The sequence below is a fragment of the Bidens hawaiensis genome, unplaced genomic scaffold (genome assembly GCF_021521415.1).
Source record: "Bidens hawaiensis isolate Kalapana, Puna unplaced genomic scaffold, B.hawaiensis_p1.1 tig00018741_1, whole genome shotgun sequence".
NCBI lineage: Eukaryota > Viridiplantae > Streptophyta > Magnoliopsida > Asterales > Asteraceae > Bidens > Bidens hawaiensis.
Genome location: NW_027492835.1, coordinates 108860 through 129054, shown reverse-complemented (window position 1 = coordinate 129054; position 20195 = coordinate 108860).

Below are 20195 nucleotides of genomic sequence, written 5' to 3'. Positions count from 1 at the left end.
TTTCCAGGTGAATCCAAGCCTCAAACGAAGAAACAAATGGAAAAATCAAAGAAAATCAAAGAAAACAGCAAAACATGGGGTTGTGCTTCTCGAAACACGGGGCTGTGCTTCTGGAAACACGAGGCTGTGATCTTGGAAACACGGGGCCGTGCTTCTAGGAACACGGGTTCGTGCTCACCTTTCATAAACGACAAAAAGAATTATCACATGTCACAAAAAGGTACGGGGCCGTGCTTCAGAGGACACGGGTAGTGGCCACCTTTCAGAAACGACAAAATAATTAGCACATCTCATTAAAAAGCACGGGGTCGTGCCTACCTAAGCACGGGGTCGTGCTCCTCACTCCATACTACCTATAAATAGAGGCTCATGTCGCACTCATTTGGTGTTCCTTGAAGAGAAATCTATACGGTTTTCACTTATAAAAACTCCCACTAAACACTCATATTGAAGATTTAGTGAGGAGTTTGAAAGCTTGGAGGTCTTCATCATCAACCATCATCATCATCCATCCACCATCATCATTAAGAAGGAAGATTCATCCACATCTGGTAAGATTGTTCTAGTTTAATCATGTGTTTGTTATCATCATCCACTCTAATGTTGATAACCATGCTCATTATGAGCTAAACTCCATTTACCATCTAAAATCTATGAAGAAGCTTTGTTTTACTTGATGATTATATAAAACATGTGGTTTAGTTTAGTGAAGTACATGGTTATCTTGCAATTATCTTTTGAGGAGAAATGTTTCACCATCTTAATTCAACAATTCAAAGTTGGTGATTGTCGATTATATTGACAATCATTCATGATCGATTCATGTTCTTGAAAGATAGAAATACTTTGATAACTTATCGAAACATGGATCCTTATATTGTACTTAGAAATGATGAGATATAAGTTATGATCAATTTCTCTAAGTTTTGGTAATCCAAAAATAGCATCGCTAACGCAATTGCTTAGGATATCATGCTAGTTAAAAAAAATCATATGTTAACAGAATGTGTAATTATAACCTACTTAAATCAACCAAGGGGAGGTTGTGTGACCAAACTATAACCATCCGAAGTTGTTAGAATTGGTATTTGTGAAATCGAAGTCAATCCTAATCTTTCTACTTTACTAAACTACTTGTCCACTCAAATTGACATTCTCGTGGTAGCATGACATTAGGAAAGGGTCGACTTTAAAATGCGCATGCTGCTTTCTTTTATGTCATAGGATATGCTCACTTAGAAATGAGGGGCTATTCTATCATATAATATTACGGCAAGTTTATCACGTGTTTTCTTTATAATCATCAAGGATAAATGGAGTGGATTCTTGATCTTAGATGGTAACCTTCATATAATTGAACTACTTGTTTAGAATTTCTCGTCTTGGTCACCTATATATTATATATAAGTATTTATATTTTATAAAAAGTTCAAAAATTAACCCCAAAATGATTAAAACATCCGGTTAAAGTAAAACAACAATTTATTATTAGAAACATTTGTGTCAACGGATCGATACTTGGTTCTTACCAATACTATTCTACATATACGATAGCTATATTTGCCTATTTTGTGTGTGTTTAGTCTTGGTAGAAATCACTTTTATAAATTTAAAGCACGATCTTGTGCAAAAGCTAAATCATTCCACCTTTGATATTTTAACCGCAACGCACACAGCACATCAACGAGCTATTGGTGGAAAGGGATGGTGTTTCATGTGACTCAGGTTCGACACCTACCCCAATTGTTTAGTTTTGGCGATATCGGGTGATGATGAGAGACTAAGAGAGTATGCGGCGTTCGCAAGTTGGATCCTTGAACTAAACAGATTTTATCTCACTGCATTGTTTTGTCTTTGAGCGAGTGTTCATGAGCGTTGACCTTAGGTGAGGGTTTTTCCATTATCAAAAGACGAGTGTATCCCAATATGATGAGTTTAACCAGTAACCCATTTGGATCATTCGTTGACCATTTAAAAAACATCACTTTCGTACATTGACCCACTCTTGTCCCTGGTAACACTTATTGGCCATAAATTATTATTAATTTATTATTGATTCTAATTTACTATCATTTCTTGAAGTAGCTAACTATTACCCTAATTGATAATTATCAACCCAACCATGAACCTAATTTAAATACCATAAAAAAATTCGTCACTTATACCATTTCAACCTTTTACTGTCTTTTCTAATTGTTTTATATATAACAATTTGACACTTTGGTGACGATTGTGACAGAAACTGTCTGAATTTGTGTAAACTCAATGTGTTTTGTTTTAGTTCCAATTCTGTAATGAATGTAATGAAAATCGACCGAATGCTAATTTTGTTTTAGTTCCAATATCGTAACGAGCATGATAAAAACCAACCGAATTTGCGTAGATTGACCACTTAAACACCGGGGATCGACAACGGTCGAGTTTTACCAATGATCGAGTTTTACTGACCAACGCCACCTCAACTTATATATATATATATATATATATATATATATATGTGTGTGTGTGTGTGTATATGTATATTGCTTTACTTCCAGTACAATAATGCAAGTAATTGAAACCAACCGACTCAACGCTTGGGCTCACCACCCTCTAGGTTTTACCGACCTGTCCCGACGCAACGTGTCACATAAAACACTAGTTGTATTATAAAGTTGGTGATTATATTTGCAACTATAAAAATTTTAGTAGTTAAATTAACGGGTTGTCGTTCTTATTTGGTGATATTTACAAATTTTAACCAAATTGCTTCTAATTAATCATAAAGGGTTATTATATATATTACAATTTTCAAATTTCAATTAACACACAAAATTACTATTCACTTCAAAATGTCATTTCTCATTTGTACTTTATGCTTTATATGTTGCTCAAGCACAACTAAGTTTATGCATATAGTATTGTACCATGTGCTTCCACTGTTGTATGTTTGTATCCCTGATTGGGTTTGCCAAGTGTTGCTCCATGTTGCTACGTGTTTGCTATCTGCTCAGCCCACAGTTTCACCTTTCCCGAACATCATCTTTATATTCATTTGATCATATCTACTAAAACACTTATTATTTCCACTACCACAATCTCTGTCTCAATCACAGCCTTTGTCTCCACCCATGTGTTTCAACAAGGCAGCCTGGTAGCACGACAGTGATGGTTTAAAGTGAAGGTGTTGTGACACGACAGTCCGATTCGATTTCTTGATTGTTGTGGCTTGGTGTTGGTGGTTCTATGGCAAACGGTGGCGATGGTGATTGTTCTCGGAGCCCAAGTCTGCTATTGTCTCCGATTTGGAACCCATGGTGGTGGTGGAGTGGTAGTGGCAGGTGTCATGGGCTATTGTCGGCAGTCTATCGTCGCCAGGTTCCGACTCGGAACCCTTGGTGGCGGTGGAGTTTTAGTGGCAGTTGTCTATGGCGGTGTGCATACGGCGACTTTGGGTCGGTTTTGGTTGATAAAGTATATGATGATGTCACATCTGAGCATGTTTGTTATTATATTTCTTAGTATATGTTGGTCATGGTTTTGGTTTAATTGATTTGTGTTTTTTGTATGATGGGATCTGACTGGTGCTCATAAGAATTGAATTAGTGTGTTCAATATGAATATTTTTAGGAAAGAGAAGTGGAATTTAGTTCTCTAACTCAAGGGATCAAGTCAAGAAAGGGTATGCTCACTAGATTTTGTGATCGGCTGTTTTTATCATGTTTTACCAAAGGATCAAGATATGGACTTTGTTGTTATGATGTTTGAAAATGATCAATGTGAATTCTTTATACAACAAATGGTATTTTATGAATTGTTGTAATAAAAGATTAATGATATGATTGTTTCTTGAACAGATGTGGAGTCTTGCTCGGTGCGTGCTAAAGCAAAGTGTACGTGTTTCTTCAAATCATAGTTATTTTTTCTTCTAGCAATAATCTTTTAGTTTTTTATTGCAACTCATGTGTTGATTTGGTTACACTATTTTTGGGTGCCTAATTTCCTATGCATACCTTTGACCAATCCTTTTATATAACGTTGTGCAGGTATTTGAAGGCATTTGAATTCATATATGTTGTGTTGTTGTGAAGGTTAGGTCTTTCAGGTTTGTTCTATTATACTTATCATAATTATTTTTGTTTTGGTATACAACTACCATTTCACTTTAGGTCGATTGGAGTCTATTTTGTTGTACATATTTGTTATCATTAATTTACTTTTAGTACACATTTAGTAGTGCACTTTGTTTCTTTAGTATTCAACCTTTACCATCTCTTGATGCAGGTGCAGATGACCACATGTTTAGCAGTTCACCTTGGAAAATACATATAGAGGTGACCACATTTCTTAATGTTATCAATTATTCTATTTTAAATTCACACTTCTAACAACTAGCACTCAATGCAGATACAAGTTGCAGGATAACATATTGTATCATCTGACGGCAATTACCATCCCGTATTGCATCTATAAGTAGTTATATGCAGTTCAATCTTTTGTTTAAGATTTAATTACTTTGGCATCATTAATCGTCATCTAAAGACACCCGCAACGCGGCGGGTGAACATACTTGTTAGAATACAAAATAAAAGATATATAGTTTATAAAGTAAAAAAAATTTAAAAATATAAGGTAAAAAATATAAAAAATAGTCAACCAACCAACCTGTTTCCGACTTGTTTAACCTATTTGAAACTTACTAACTTGTTTATAACTCAATTCAATTCGTCAATTCGGTTGACTCCCTTATATAAGGGAGTCACACAAGTTATGACAAACAAATATGTGGGGTGGTGTTTTAAGTTCTTTAGTTTAACTTGCCAATCCGAAACCCTTCAGCATGATATGATTACAAGCCCCAATATTTTAACCCTCTTTTATGATTCCTTCTCTTTTATGATTCCGTATTTTAAGCAATTTAACCCAATCATTAATGTAAGGCCTCGTTACCGGTGTCTTACATTGGACGTTGAATTTACTCATAAACATAATTCTAAATATCATAGTTAAATAAAACTTTCGCGAAATATTAAAACTTCAATAAACATCTCAAATAATTACAAAAACTTGTCTTAATTAATATCTTTTGTCTTTCACACAAACATCATTTAAATAAAAACGTCACAGGTCTTCAGATGTTAGCTAATTATTCTTCCACAATGTGTCCTCCTCAAGCTAACTGCCTCATCATACTCACTTGCGTGAATACTAAAAGTCAGCTACGCTGAGTGAGTTCTAGTTAACCAAGTAACATACAATACTTTCGCATACTTATACATACGCATCCGAAAATACATATTATATACTTAACCTGCTCATCTTTCTTTCGTGCATACATGAATATATACCTTATTTCTTTCATTCTTTACTTTATTCTTTATTTACATACTTATACTTTACATTATACGTTTTAAAGAGAATTACGCCCTACTGCTTCGAGTATTAATAGGGCTCGGTCCCTTTTCTGCCTCGGATATTATTGTCTGGTCCCTTTCTACCTCGAGTATTATTAGGGATCGGTCCCTTTCTACCTCGAGTATTAATAGGGCTCGGTCACTTTCTGCCTCGAGTATTATTAGGGCTCGGTGCCTTTATTCTGTACCTAGCCATTCCTTTATATTCATTCATAACATACATATATCATTCACACATTATATATAACATTCATATATTTAATTATAACCTGGCAGTACATGCAATATCCGAAGATCGTTCACGTACCGACAAGCAATCATTCATATCTTTCACATAGATCATATATGGCATGCACTTACCACTTAAGGTAAGTGTATTAACTAATAACATAGAGTATGCATACAGCCCCGAAAACATAACAAGGAATGGGGCTAGAAACTCACATAGATCATGTTACGTTCTTCGTTAATCGTTATTCCTCTCTTTAACTGTACATTAATTACATGTATCAATACTTGTCCTATTCACATTATTCAAGTTTCAGCCAAAATGGCTAAGTCTAGTCTATTCTAACGGCTCTATAGAGTACTGTATTCAATAGCAAATTATTTAGAATACAATTTTACCTTTACTATTGTATTCGGATGAATATGTATAATGTATCCTAGGAGACTTGTATTTGGTTTTAATTTCTTTCTCTAGATACTCGAACACAACATATTCCCTTTTGTATTTGAATACTTAACGTATTCGAATCGGGCTCGTTACCACCATGTATTCGAATGAGAACATGTATGCGAACCCCCTAAGTGTATTCTAGTCATGTATGTATTCGAATGTAAGCATGTATTTGAGTCTCTTTATTGTAATCGGGTTATATAGGTGTATTCGAATATTAGCATGTATGCGAGTTCCATTGTAATCTAACCATTCATTGTATTTGAAATTTCCTTGAACCCATATTGTATACGAGTCCTTACAATGTATTCGAATGGCCTGCATTGTATTCGAGTCATAAAGTAACCTAATGGAACAATGTATAAGATCCTAAATTTTTATTCGGATTAAGCATTGTATGCGAGTTTAATCATGTAAGCGAGTATCTATATTGTAATCGAATATAAGTATGTATTCGAACAATGTATTGTAATCGAGTGTACCATGTATTCGAATTACTAAGTGTAATCGATTATAGTGTATGTATTCGAATATAGCCATTGTAATCGAATTATACAATGTATGCGAACTTAACATTGTAATCGAACATATGTAAGAATAAATATATGGATATATATATTTATATATGGCCATCATTATCATTTATAAAATAATTAGATCAAAATATTAAATTATATCTTATAATTATATTAGCTAGGTAATTGTTGATTGACCAAATTACCCTTTCTTGCTAATCAAGGGTTTCCCCTTGGGTGTATATAAATATATGGAGAGGCTAATTAACATCACACAACATAACCTTAAACCTCACATAATAATTTGTGACCCTCTCTCTCCATATATTATTCGGTTTCTCAATAACCCTAATCCCCATCACTAATATACATCCTAAAGGGGAACCCGACCAAGCTGACTATCATGTCGTCTGGATCGTTCTCATCAGCCGTGGCTTCTCTCTCTACTGTGACAGGTATGTTTTAGTTGTGGGTTTATCATAATATTCATGTTTTCTGTTACATACATGAAGAACTGATCAACATGTCGTATCAGAGCGATGTTGATTAATTAGTTCTTCATGTCTTCCATTAAATCAGGATCTAAACTGGAAGACATGGACTAAAATCTAATAAGCCCTAATTATGTTTTTTTTAGTTTATGAACATGAATATAAATTATGATAATAAGAATTGCAACTTTCATAAAATATGTTTCTTGGAAACTCTTTGCTACGATTCAAGTCCTCATAAATTTATGTGAATTATTTGTGTCCACACATACACGCTAAAATAAATTTTTATAACTATTCGCAAAACATGAACTTTTGACCAACATCATGATTAACTTTTGGCAAAAGTTAATTTTGTGTGTGAAAATCAAAATATAAAGTTGCGTATATTTTTTTGTTGAGGCTGAAAGAAACAAATTAATATGGTGTTTACTTTCATGTTGAAGATTATAATTTTAAAATGGTTGCATACATATGAAAGATTTTACGTTGACTTTTGTATTCAATCAACTTATGAATTTGCATAACAAACATGTATTTTGGTTTAATAATTCAGATTAATATATGATTTTCTTTTTTTTTCTACTTAATTTTGGCTAAACTTTATCTTCAAGTTATTTTAAAATCTGATTAATTAATAAAAGATATATCTTGAAAATAACTAAATCTTGGAGATAAAGTTAATCACTTAGAATTTTGGACTTAATTTTTATTGTCTAAAATAGTTTTCGGGTTTTATTTTTAATGTTCACCGAGAACTCATAATTTCCGAGATCTCATAAAACTGAGAACTAATCATACCAAGTTTTCCAAAAACTCTTAAATCTCATAAACAGTACAGTAAAAAGTAATAATGTTTTGTAAACACTTAAGTTAATAATAATAGTTAATTTTACGAAACATATAAAAGGCTTAACTTGAATGAATGATGATGCACACTTCTGCCCAAAGGTGATGTGATACATCTAACATATCATTCAAGTCTAAATACAAGCTGTGTTAGTTTAGCTTAAATAGGATTTAAATGTATCACTTCTGCCCAAAGGTGATGCGATACATCTATATCAAGCAAAACTAACTTACGCATGATTAAAATGGTTGTCTCACTTCTGCCCAAAGGTGATGTGTTACAATTGTTTAGCACATATACTTAAGTAAAATTTAATTCTGCCCAAAGGTGATTTATCTTTTATTTAAGTAGAATTTTACTAATTATATAATCTATTAGTTTGATGTTAATAATAGACATATCACATCTTCAATAAAATATAATGGTTCTCACATTAATACATTAATGATCCTTCATTAATCTAATGATAATAAAATTTAATCTGTCTTGCTTTAATATCTCATTACATTACTCACTATAATTTTCTTCCTAGAAATTACATCTCATTCAAATCATCCACTATAATCTCAAACCTAATATGTTTTGCTTCATAAAGAGTTTAATTAACTTTTAGCTCTTATCGTTTTTGATTATCCCTCAAGACATGACCATCACTTTGCTCCTTATAATAGTAATAAAGAAGAAATCTAGAGCATGACAAATGAGATGAGTCAAACATAATGTCTCTTATGATAATCAATAAACTCATGCTATCAAATAGAGTTATTCTAGATTTAGTTTTCCCTAAAACTAATCTAATATATAGAAAATAACCAAAATAACCCTTAAAATGCGTGCATTCCTTCTAAATTCTAATTATAAGGTTAGATGGCATTACTGAATACGTCATAATATACAGTTTCATGACCCATAAAATAAAGGGCTCATACATGAAAATAAGTACAGTTTTTCAGTACATTATATACTAAAATTTTCAATAGTACAAATTGATGCCTTAAGAATCAACTATAACACTCAAAAGTACCAAAAGAAAATGAGTGCGTTGATCAGCGGCATATGTACAAGAAAAGAAATGTATGGTACTAGAAAGTAAGATGTTATTCAACTCACTTCCATTAAATAAAACCTAAAAGAGGATAATACTAAAGTTCATGGACAAAATACAAATATTACTTTTAGCTTTAAGTTTTCTAAGGAGAAGTCTCACTGCAAATATATGTTATTAGATTATGCATAAGCAACAAGACTATCCATAATTCAAAAGAACAACTGGCTAAATTGATAGTTGTATATTAATGATATTTAAGTCTGCTAATCCTAATATTCCAATTAACACATGATTGGTTGAGTCTAGTTCTATATGTTTACCCAAAAATCAACAAATAACTAACATGAGGGTTAGTGACAAATTTAAATGTTAAGGTTATTAGGACCATGATAAACTGTCTTCAAATTACGCTTTATGATACCTTAAATATTTTGGAGATTAATCAGAATTTAGTATCAATACTTAAGCTACATTATGACAGTTATAAGGTTTGCATAGCCAATATAAAGTCATAATTACCTTAAACTCTCATATGATTTGTTATCAATATTTGGATTGAAACATTTATAAATTACAACTAGATGATACTATATACTTTCACAACTTTTTTTATCATGCATATAAAAATTTAACAAAAGACAAATGAGACATATAAAATTCATCCATTGAAACCAAATTTCATGAGAAATCATGACATGGTTAATGAGGGTGATTTTTCATATAATCTCATTCATAGTGATTTTAAATCATGTGTTAAATGCCCTAAACATTGTTTGGCTTAAAACATAAGTATGGGTCCACCAGAAGTTATATTTCACTTACATTAGTGGAACTTATTCAAACTAAATATTCAGGCATATTTATTTTATCATTTAAAAGGCTATTTACTTGTATCTAATATGTCTTCTATCATTCATTGTCTTAAAGAGATCCATTCATATATACTTAATACGATTTCTTCTAAATATGTCCCTAAGTTTCTTATGACACATAAAGGAAATCAAATTAAGTCTAATGTATGTATGAAAAATTCTCACATCACGTACATCATTGAAACTTCTCATGTAGTTTTCCTAGAGATATCAAATATTAGTGGGAGCCTAAAATGTCTCAATCATAACTTACAAGATTTGCAAGAGGTGGGGGAGTGAAAATTTGATATTATCTTAATTACACCTCTTGTACAAGACACTACTCCATCACAACACTATTCCATCAAAACTTATCTCTTTAGAATTTACTACTACTCTTACAAAAGTTTCGGTGTTTTTTAAATGTGGGCATACTCCGATTTCTTACTGAAATAATCCTCACAATAGAAACTACGACGACTTACATCATTAACTTGTTTTTCTATTAGAATCTATTAGTCTTTAAATATTGACCCTAAGCAAGAAAATTTTCCTAAAGGCTTCTAAGGTCAGTGGGAGCAGTAAAAGTCTTTATAATGACTTGTAAGAAGTACAAGAGACGGGGGGAGAGAGTCATTAAATTTTACTCTATATTTAAACTTCAATTGCACCTCTTGTACACCATACTGCACCAACTCTTACATACTTAGAATCCTAAAAATGATAGCAACCTAACCAAGAGCTAATCCATAAAACCGAGACTTTTAAAATTACCCAATAATCAACTCAGGAGACCATCAAGGTTTTAAAACCTACTAACACTGATGATTATGTAACCTCCCTAACTAAAGTTGAAATGGATGTTGGAAAGTTTAATGATCCTACCCCTTATAATTAAACCATTAGCATAAATCATAATTGACTCCATAAGTTAGGCTAACGTTTTGAGATTTGGTTGAATCACCTAAGAGTGTTCATAACAAAACTAAATCCTAATACGAAACGTTAAGACAATAAGAAGCACGATTGACTGTTAAAGGTTATATTCAAGGATAAACTAATTATCAAAGGATCTTCTTACCTATATTACAAAAGATTTCTTTAAGGATCATTATTGTTCTAGTAGCTTATAATAGTTAAGAGCTACATTAGATGACAATTAAAACAACTTTCCCTAACAATCGGCTTACATATTTATAAGTTCATAAAACAACCTACAAGTTATAAACTGAAGGTCAAAGAACATTTAGTGTATAAGTCAATAAAATCCATATATGGGTTAATGCAAACATCAAAACATGATGAATCTTTATACAATTATTTTCATCAAAAACAAGTGGATTAATGTACTTACCTCAAGATGAGTGGGAGCAACTAAAAACAAACTTGTCCTTATATAGATGACATTCTACTGATAAGTATATGTTACATGAGTCAAAGCATTTTTCACACATACTTTGATATTATAGATCTCAGAGATATTCCTTACACATGTAACAAACAGTATTGCTCTACTTTAGAGGATAATAGGATCACATATATTATTTCCTTATGCTTCATCAAGTAAAAGCCTTATATAAGTTCAAGTCTATACTCGTTTAGATATTACTCAAATTGCAACACACTAGATATATCTAGATTAATGTGAAGCATTTAAAAGAGTATTAAAATATCTTTAAGAGAAATGGAAGACTATAATTTAGAAGAAGAAGTGAGAATTCATACCGGTTGATTACTCTAAAACTTTTTAATATTCAAATATAACATAATATAATTTTCGGGATATATTCTTTTGTTAGTAGATAAATCTATCTCATGGAAGAGTCATAATGAACTGATAACAACAATCTAAATTTAAATGGCATAATATGTTGGTTAAATCACAACACCATTGTCAACAAATTTTGTTGAAAATTTATCACTGGACTCACAAGTTATTAACTCCATATAAATTATATATTGAAGACTTATTGTGATAAAGTCAGCTACACTGTTTTCTCAAACAGTACCAGTTCGAGATGTGCTGCATTAAATTTCGATTTGAAATACATTAATCGTTTATGAATGAATTGTGGAAACTACATTTTCATATCGAATACATTCATGATATGCTTAAGGATCCTATAACCAAAGGTCTGTCACCCATAAGTCTTATGAAAGCGCTTATAATAAAGACGAGATTATTAATGACCATGTAACGATATATCGTTAAATGAATGACTAATTATTAACTTTCCTCATCAATTTTGATTTTGTATGTCTCTTAATATGTTCTGCATGTGTAATGACATATAGAAAAATTAGTATACAAATCAAATATTTGAAGGGCTTACTTGTAAAATTTTGATCATAACTACTTAGGTTTTAAATAAGGACTGCAGTATGATTAATGGTGGTCTTGAGCTGAAGTTCAATTCAATTACTGTATTTCTCTGCTCCAGTTTAAGTTTAAAGCTAAAATGAGTGTTAAAATCTGCAGACTAATCTAATGCTCATAATAAATGATTACTCGGCCAAGATATATATATATATATATATATATATATATATATGTGTGGCTATCATTATCATTTATATAATAATCAGATCAAAATAGTAAATTATACCTTATAATTATATTAGCTATGTAATTGTTGATTGACCAAATTACCCTTTCTTGCTAATTAAGGGTTTCCCCTTGGGTGTATATAAATATATGGAGAGGCTAATTAACATCACACGGCATAACCCTAAACCTCACATAATAATTTGTGACCCTCTCTCTCCATGTATTATTTAGTTTCTCAATAACCCTAATCCCCATCACTAATATGCATCCTAAAGGGGAACCCGACCAAGCTGACTATCATGTCGTCTGGATCGTTCTCATCAGCCGTGGCTTCTCTCTCTACTGTGACAGGTATGATTTAGTTGTGGGTTTATCATAATATTCATGTTTTTTGTTACATACATGAAGAACTGATCAACAACATAGTGTATGTATTCGAATATAGCCATTGTAAGCGAATTATACCCATGTATTCTATCAGGTGTATTGTATGCGAGTATAGGTATGTATGCGAGTCATGATGTATTCGAAATGTATGTATTCGAGTTTCCTTTGTATGCGAAAATGCATATTGTATTCGGGTTGAGTGATGTATTCGGACAGCTGCTACTGTTCGAACCCTTTTACTTTCCTTATCAAAGGGTATCTTAACATTTATTCTTCTATTATGGTTTTATAAAATTTTTGAACGTTTCCATAACCGTGTTCGGCTAAGACTTAACCCGTTTATCAATAAAGCTTGAACCTTTATGGGTTTAAAACATTCAAAGGCTAGATCTAGGGTTTCTTTTATGAACCGTAACCATAAATGTGCTCATCTAGTCCATTTTAAGCATCAAGTGTGAAACTTTATGGCTCATTTATACCCGATCTATTCTAGGGTTTAGTTTTAGGGCAAACCGTTCATAAAAATGTAACCTTAAAGATAAAGAACATACCTTTACTCGTTTTTGGGCTACGGTTAGCTTTGGTTATGAACAATAATCTTGTATCTTGCTTGCATATCCAAGATCTTCAAGTATTAAAGCTCGGTTTTGGTCTTGGATCCCTTTTCTTCTAGCGGCCGTAAATAGGGTAGTGTATGTGTGTGTTTTAGAGTGTGTAGGGAATTATGAAAGATAGAAATGATGGTTTTACGGTTTTAGGGAGGTTTAAGGAGGTATTTATACCCTCTCAAGCACATGGACCTAAGGCCCATCCCATCTCTTATTCAATCTTTTTCCACCCAAGTCCATACTCTTTATTATATTTAATCTTAATTAAATATTAACACATGTTTAACAAACATAAATTTTATTTATTTATTATTATAAAATTTAGGATGTTACAATTAACTTAAAAGTGCAACTTATGAAGAGTTTTAAGCTCACTAATCCAATAAGCATTTGGTATAGTTAGAACTATTTCCAATAGATAGAGTAGATCAATTCAACATCTATATAAATCTATATATGGTAAATATTACTAATTATTAACAATTATCAACCCCAAATACCCATATTGACCCAAATGAAACATCATTGACCTCTATTGACTATAATCGACCAAATTACCTAAGATTGTCCTTGTTAACCAAAATTAGCATTAATTAACACTAGTGGATCATAGTTGAACAATATTGACACTAATTACTCTTAATCGACCTTCAATGACTATCATCGACTATTAATTATTAATATCGACTCTCGTTAACACAAATCCTAGTTGAATATAGCTCACACTAATTTCATGTAATCTTCTCTATTTGTTCTAATTGATCCTAACAAATAAATTTTCTCTAATATTCCATGCTTTCCAATAGTTGATCTTCACTAACGTTTATCGGCCATCATTGGTAAATATTAGTCTTCATTAACATTAACACTGCATTCTTTGAGTTTTTTATTTAAGAGTTTGAGAAGAAAAGATAAGAAAATTTTTGTGTTTCCATTCTTAAGATTTTTTTTTAAAGAAAAGAAATAAAATGAAAAGAAAAGTTAGCCTTTTTTCCTCCAAAATTTTCCAACAAAATATGGCATTATTGTGAATGAAAAGTTTATAGTCCATTATAATATTACTAATTTACCATTTCTCAACTCTCTTTTTTATGTTACTATGAGGACATTATTGTAAACTTACAATTGTTTCTCTATTTTTTCCTTCCGGTCTAACTTAAGAATGTAATTGACACTCTCTTTCTTTTTATTTGATTTTAACTCGAGAATTCTTTTTAAGTATATAATTTATTTTTCTTTCTTCCCCTATTCATTCTTATCATTTCTTTTTCTTGTATTTAAACCCAAGAATGCAGTATAATTAACTTTATTTACCCCCCCCCCCCCCCTCTTAGTTAATCATAACTGATCATAATATCCTCAATTACCCTTTATTGGTCCTAATTGGCCAATAATGACACTAATTAACACCACTTGACCCTAAGTAACACTAATTTACACTAATAAGCATCGGCTTCAAATATACCACATTACGAACATTTTCTATTTTTCAGACTGATTTTAAGATTTTGTTTTGACTTTTTGAAAATTGAATATGATATCAGTCTTGTGACTAAATCCATTTATTATTATTATTATTATTATTATTATTATTATCATTTTAAATTGATTTTTTGCGATTAGAATGAATCTACCTATACTATTAAAACAATTGAGTTTGTGTCCGCATGTCCTCTTCCTATTGGTCTAATACTAATATTTCCATTTATATCAACCACTTCTCTTTTTTTCTTGATAATAAATTAATTCTAAAACAAAATAAAATATTAAACAACCCAATTAATTAAATTAGAGGCTTATATTGTGCAATAGTTAATTTTATTCTCCTTTTATAATTCAATTTTTCATTAAAGCATTAATATCTTTAACTTTATAAATTCAAATTTTACCTTTAAACTTTTGTAACCCTCCATTCCAATAGTTAGAAAGTAAAAGGTATGTCGTTTTCATTACTGATGTTATGTTAAGTAATATGTTAACTAATTATATGATCGTAAACAAAAAGGTTTATGACAATCAAATTTCGTTTTCAAATTCTTTCAAATCTATTTTCTAATGCTTATTTCTTTAACATTAAACATTTTAAATGTCTTGTAGATGGATTATCCTGGCTTTAATATCTTTTATAATTCTTCTTTAGAACTAACGATACTTCAAACATCTTTCGTGATATACTATATTATTATTATCCAAAATTAAAACACAAGTATTAGTCAAGTTAATATTATTTTTGTATGATTTCTTTTAACTAATAGGCATTACCTTATGATGCATGTCTCTAAATATTTCCACATACATCTCATGTTCATTGTGTTCTTATTTAACGTCTATGGAACGAATGGGTTGTTGAAGTTCAATTAGTTGAAGGTAATTATGTTTTCATATCCGGTTGGGAGCTACTAATTAAGGATACATGCTCTGAATTTGGTGACTATTTTGTATTTATACCAATGAAACAAAATCGATGGAACTTTATATATGTGCATCAAAAACCACGTATGGATTTTTGAGTTTTTGACTCAGTTGTTGACTACCATACTTTAAACTATATGGTTAGTATACTTTTTAATAAATGCTATATTTTTATTATATTTCTAAATTATTATGTAATTTCTATTTATTTTGTTAATTATTTATCGATAAACGCCTAGGTATTGAGGGATGATCAACTAAAGACATACTATACCTTAAATCAATATTACAAATGGGTTTTAATTACTGTTGATAGAATGTCATTGGATGTCCTTTTAACATCTATACCCAATACTAATAAACATGGATTTACTAGTGGATGGTCTAAGGTTGACCATCATGTTAACTTAAGAACCAATGATTATATAGTATTTGATACCAAAAATTACAATGACTTAGTACTGCATGTCTTTAGCATTGATGGTATTGAACGCATTAATTTTGGTGTTGATAATGTGTATGATACACCATCCTTAAATCCAATGTAACATAATCTTCAAGTATTTCCATTACAAAACGTCGAACACGGACTCAAGGACAAGCACGTACAACCTGTTTTGATTATATTGGAAGGTTAGTGTTCTTTGATTTATTTATTTATTTACAAATACACGCTTTACATGAATATTAGATGCCTTAAAATCATTTGTATTTTGTAGATGACAAGGATGATAAATTTGCAAGATTCTCATACTTAACCATTTTTTCCTATATACGATGATGGCGATGTGGACTAATAACCTCACCAACACATTTTCTTTGATGTTTTTCATTTAGTATTGGATTGTTTTTGAACAACACATTTGTTTTTAATTTTGTGGGTATTTTTATTATTGTTTTTGTTTTAATATAAACTACCTAAACTTGATTTTTCTGGTTATTCATATATATATATATATATATTGTTTATGTGTGTTTTCATATAATTTTAATATTAATGCATACAATGTTCGTTAGTGAACAACAATATAATATGAACATAGTGTTATTATTAGATGGTATGTTATGTTGTTAATTAAAGCTTCTATTTTATTTATAGCCGTGGGAACTATAACACAATATATTTACTAAAAACGATTAACGCATTTACTATGTTTTACAATTACATAATTTAGTTATCTGTTACTAAAATTAATAATTTGTGTCGATCGTTTCTAGAATTAATATTCAATTTGTATTTACACATATGGTAGTTTCATTTATTATGAAATAATAAGAAATTTATTATTTCATTATATGGGGTGATTCCATATAAATTTTAACTAACAATTGTTAAATCTGAACCCAAACTCATCATTAAATGTGGATTTGTAACAAATCATTTTTGTGTGAAATTATTTCAACTTATCATTTAATGTGGATTTGTACCTTATCATTTTTGTAAAATTCAAATAACATTAACTCACTCAACCATTTAATAAATCAATTTGTGGATTTTTTACTCAAATATGTACCACTAAACTATTTATATTTTAGTAGTAATCTCACTACGAAGAGGTTTACAGTTTTTTAAGCACGTTTTTTATTCATTCCAATTCATGACACGCTATTCATATTCAATACACAATATTAATGGTTTTAAATAAATAAGGAGTTAACATAAATACAATTATATATAGTTTTAAATAAGTTAATGTATTTAACTGCATTTTTTTAGCACGTATTACTGTAATGATTAATATTTTTTAATGTTACCATATAATTTCGTATTTAAGATACTTACATGATAAATTACCTGTTCGACGTATTTTTTTAAAAAAGTTTTTTTAAGGGTCATATAATGTTTTTAAGCGATAAACGGATGATTCCATATTAGATAATCAAACATTAACTTTCGTTTCCTAGTTATACATATATATATATATATATATATATAAATATAAATATATATATATATTTGGCCATGAATCTTATAATTTAAATGGACTAAATTGAATAAAAGGTATCCCTTAAAATTAGGCAAAATTTCACGGTTTTTCTAATTTATTATGATTTTATATTAGATAATCAATCATTACGTTTTTCTTTCCTAATTATATATATTTAAAATTTGTTACCACTAATCTTATAATTTAATTTTACCTCAAATGACTAACAGGTATCCCTCTAAATTAGGTTAAATTGGACGGTTATGATATTCTACTTATAAACCATATTCTGTTAAGTTGTCGAACATCGTTTAATTTATATTGATGAGTTATAAAACGTTTAATTTGGATGTTTAATAAAGTTTTTGAACCATATTATTTTAACTTATTGGACGTATAATTTGCATAACGGTTATTTAGTATTGGATTGTTTTCGAACAACACATTTGTTTTTATTTTGTGGGTATATTTATTATTGTTTTCGTTTTAATCTAAAATACCTAAACCTGGTTTTCCGGTTATTCACACGATATATATATATATATATATATATATATATATATATATATATATATATATATATATATATATATATTGTTTATGTGTGTTTTCATATAATGTTAATATTAATGTATACAATGTTAGTGAACAACAATATAACATGAACATAGTGTTATTGTTAGATTGTTATTAGGTATGGAAGACATTATCGGCTTCCATAAGATCTAAAGCTAAAATCGTTTAAAACGTTGCCTCTAGCGATATAGAATCTTTGTTTCTTGAGGGAGATAGAACCATTCACTCTAGATTTTTAATTCCTATAAATCTAACTGAGGATTCTACCTGCTCAATAACAAGAAATCCAGATATTTGCAACTTAATGAAGAAACTGATATGATTATCTAGGACGAGGCTCCTATGATACATAAACATGCTTTTGAAGCCTTGGATAGGACTTTAAAAGATGTTTTAAAAGGCGGTAACTGTAACCGTTGTCAACATCTATTTAGACAAATCCTACCAGTAGTACAAAATGGATCAAGGAGTGACATTGTTAATGCTTCACTTAGTTCGTCCCACATTATGTCCAAATACAAGGTTTTTAGGTTAACAAAAAACATGAGTTTAACTGTCGGGTGTCAGGCATCAGATTTGGAAGAGACCAGTAGATTTATTGAATGATTGTTGGAACTTGGTGAAGGAAAACTTAGCGATCACAATGACGGTAATGACATTATAGATATACCATATGATCTTTTGATTGGTGATTCATCTGATTCGATTTCTGATCTGATTGATATAGTATATCCATCATTAGTGGAAAATTTTAATGGTATTTCATATTTCCAAGAAAATGTCATACTTGCACCTTTAAATGAGGTTGTCCAAGACATTAATGACAGATTTTTGGTTTTATTTCTTAGAGAAGAAGTTGAATATCTCAGTTCTGATAGTATAGATCAGTCTAATAGTGTTGGGCCTGGTTTCGATCCAGCATTACACTCAATAGATTTTTTAAATAGTTTAAAAATGTCTGGTATGCCTAATCATAGATTGGTTCTAAAAGTTGGTGTGTCAATAATGCTTCTAAGGAATATTGATCAGAAGAACGGTTTATGCAACGGAACTAGATTACAAGTAATTAAATTGGGGAGGCGTTTTATCAAAGTAAAGGTTATTTCAGGTACTAACATTGGTTATCACACTTATACCTCGTAGTGGTCTAACTCCTAAAGATAAGAAAATGCCATTCAAATTGAAACGAAGACAGTTTCCCGTTGCGATTTGTTTTGCAATGACCATTAACCAAAGTCAAGGCCAATCACTAGCAAGAGTTAACATATACCTGCGAGAACCGGTGTTTACACATGATCAACTATATTTAGCTTTTTCACGAGTGAAGAGTAGAGACGGTATTAAAATACTTATATTAAACAAGAAATGTAAAGTTATAAATAATACTACAAATGCGGTTTATAAGAAACTATTTAGTAGTTTATGAAATTCAAATTTTGAAGTTTTAATTATCTATCTAATAATTGTAAAATGGATGTTATTTTTGTTGAAACTTATGTTTAATAATCTTTCATTTTGTTACCAGTATTATTAACAACTATATACGATGTTGCCGTCTCCCCAAGTATATATGAGATTCTATTTTCCATTTCATATTACGTGTGGTTGTTACATTATTTATATATTTTCACTCGTGTCGTACACGAGTCAATATCCTAGTGTTTTATTAATATAATCTGCAACCAATGTATTAATTATTCGATTTTAACTATTTTTATAATTGAATATTTAATTTGTGATTAATACATTTTCGGTTGCTATATTTTTTTCTATTCGACCGCTTTAATTTATTTAAATTACATTTGCAATCGACTAACAAACGAAAATTCTGGTTGCTAATATTGTGACGAACGGCCAATTTCCGTTGGGAAATTTGCAACCGTTTTTCAACCAAATTAATTTTTTTTTA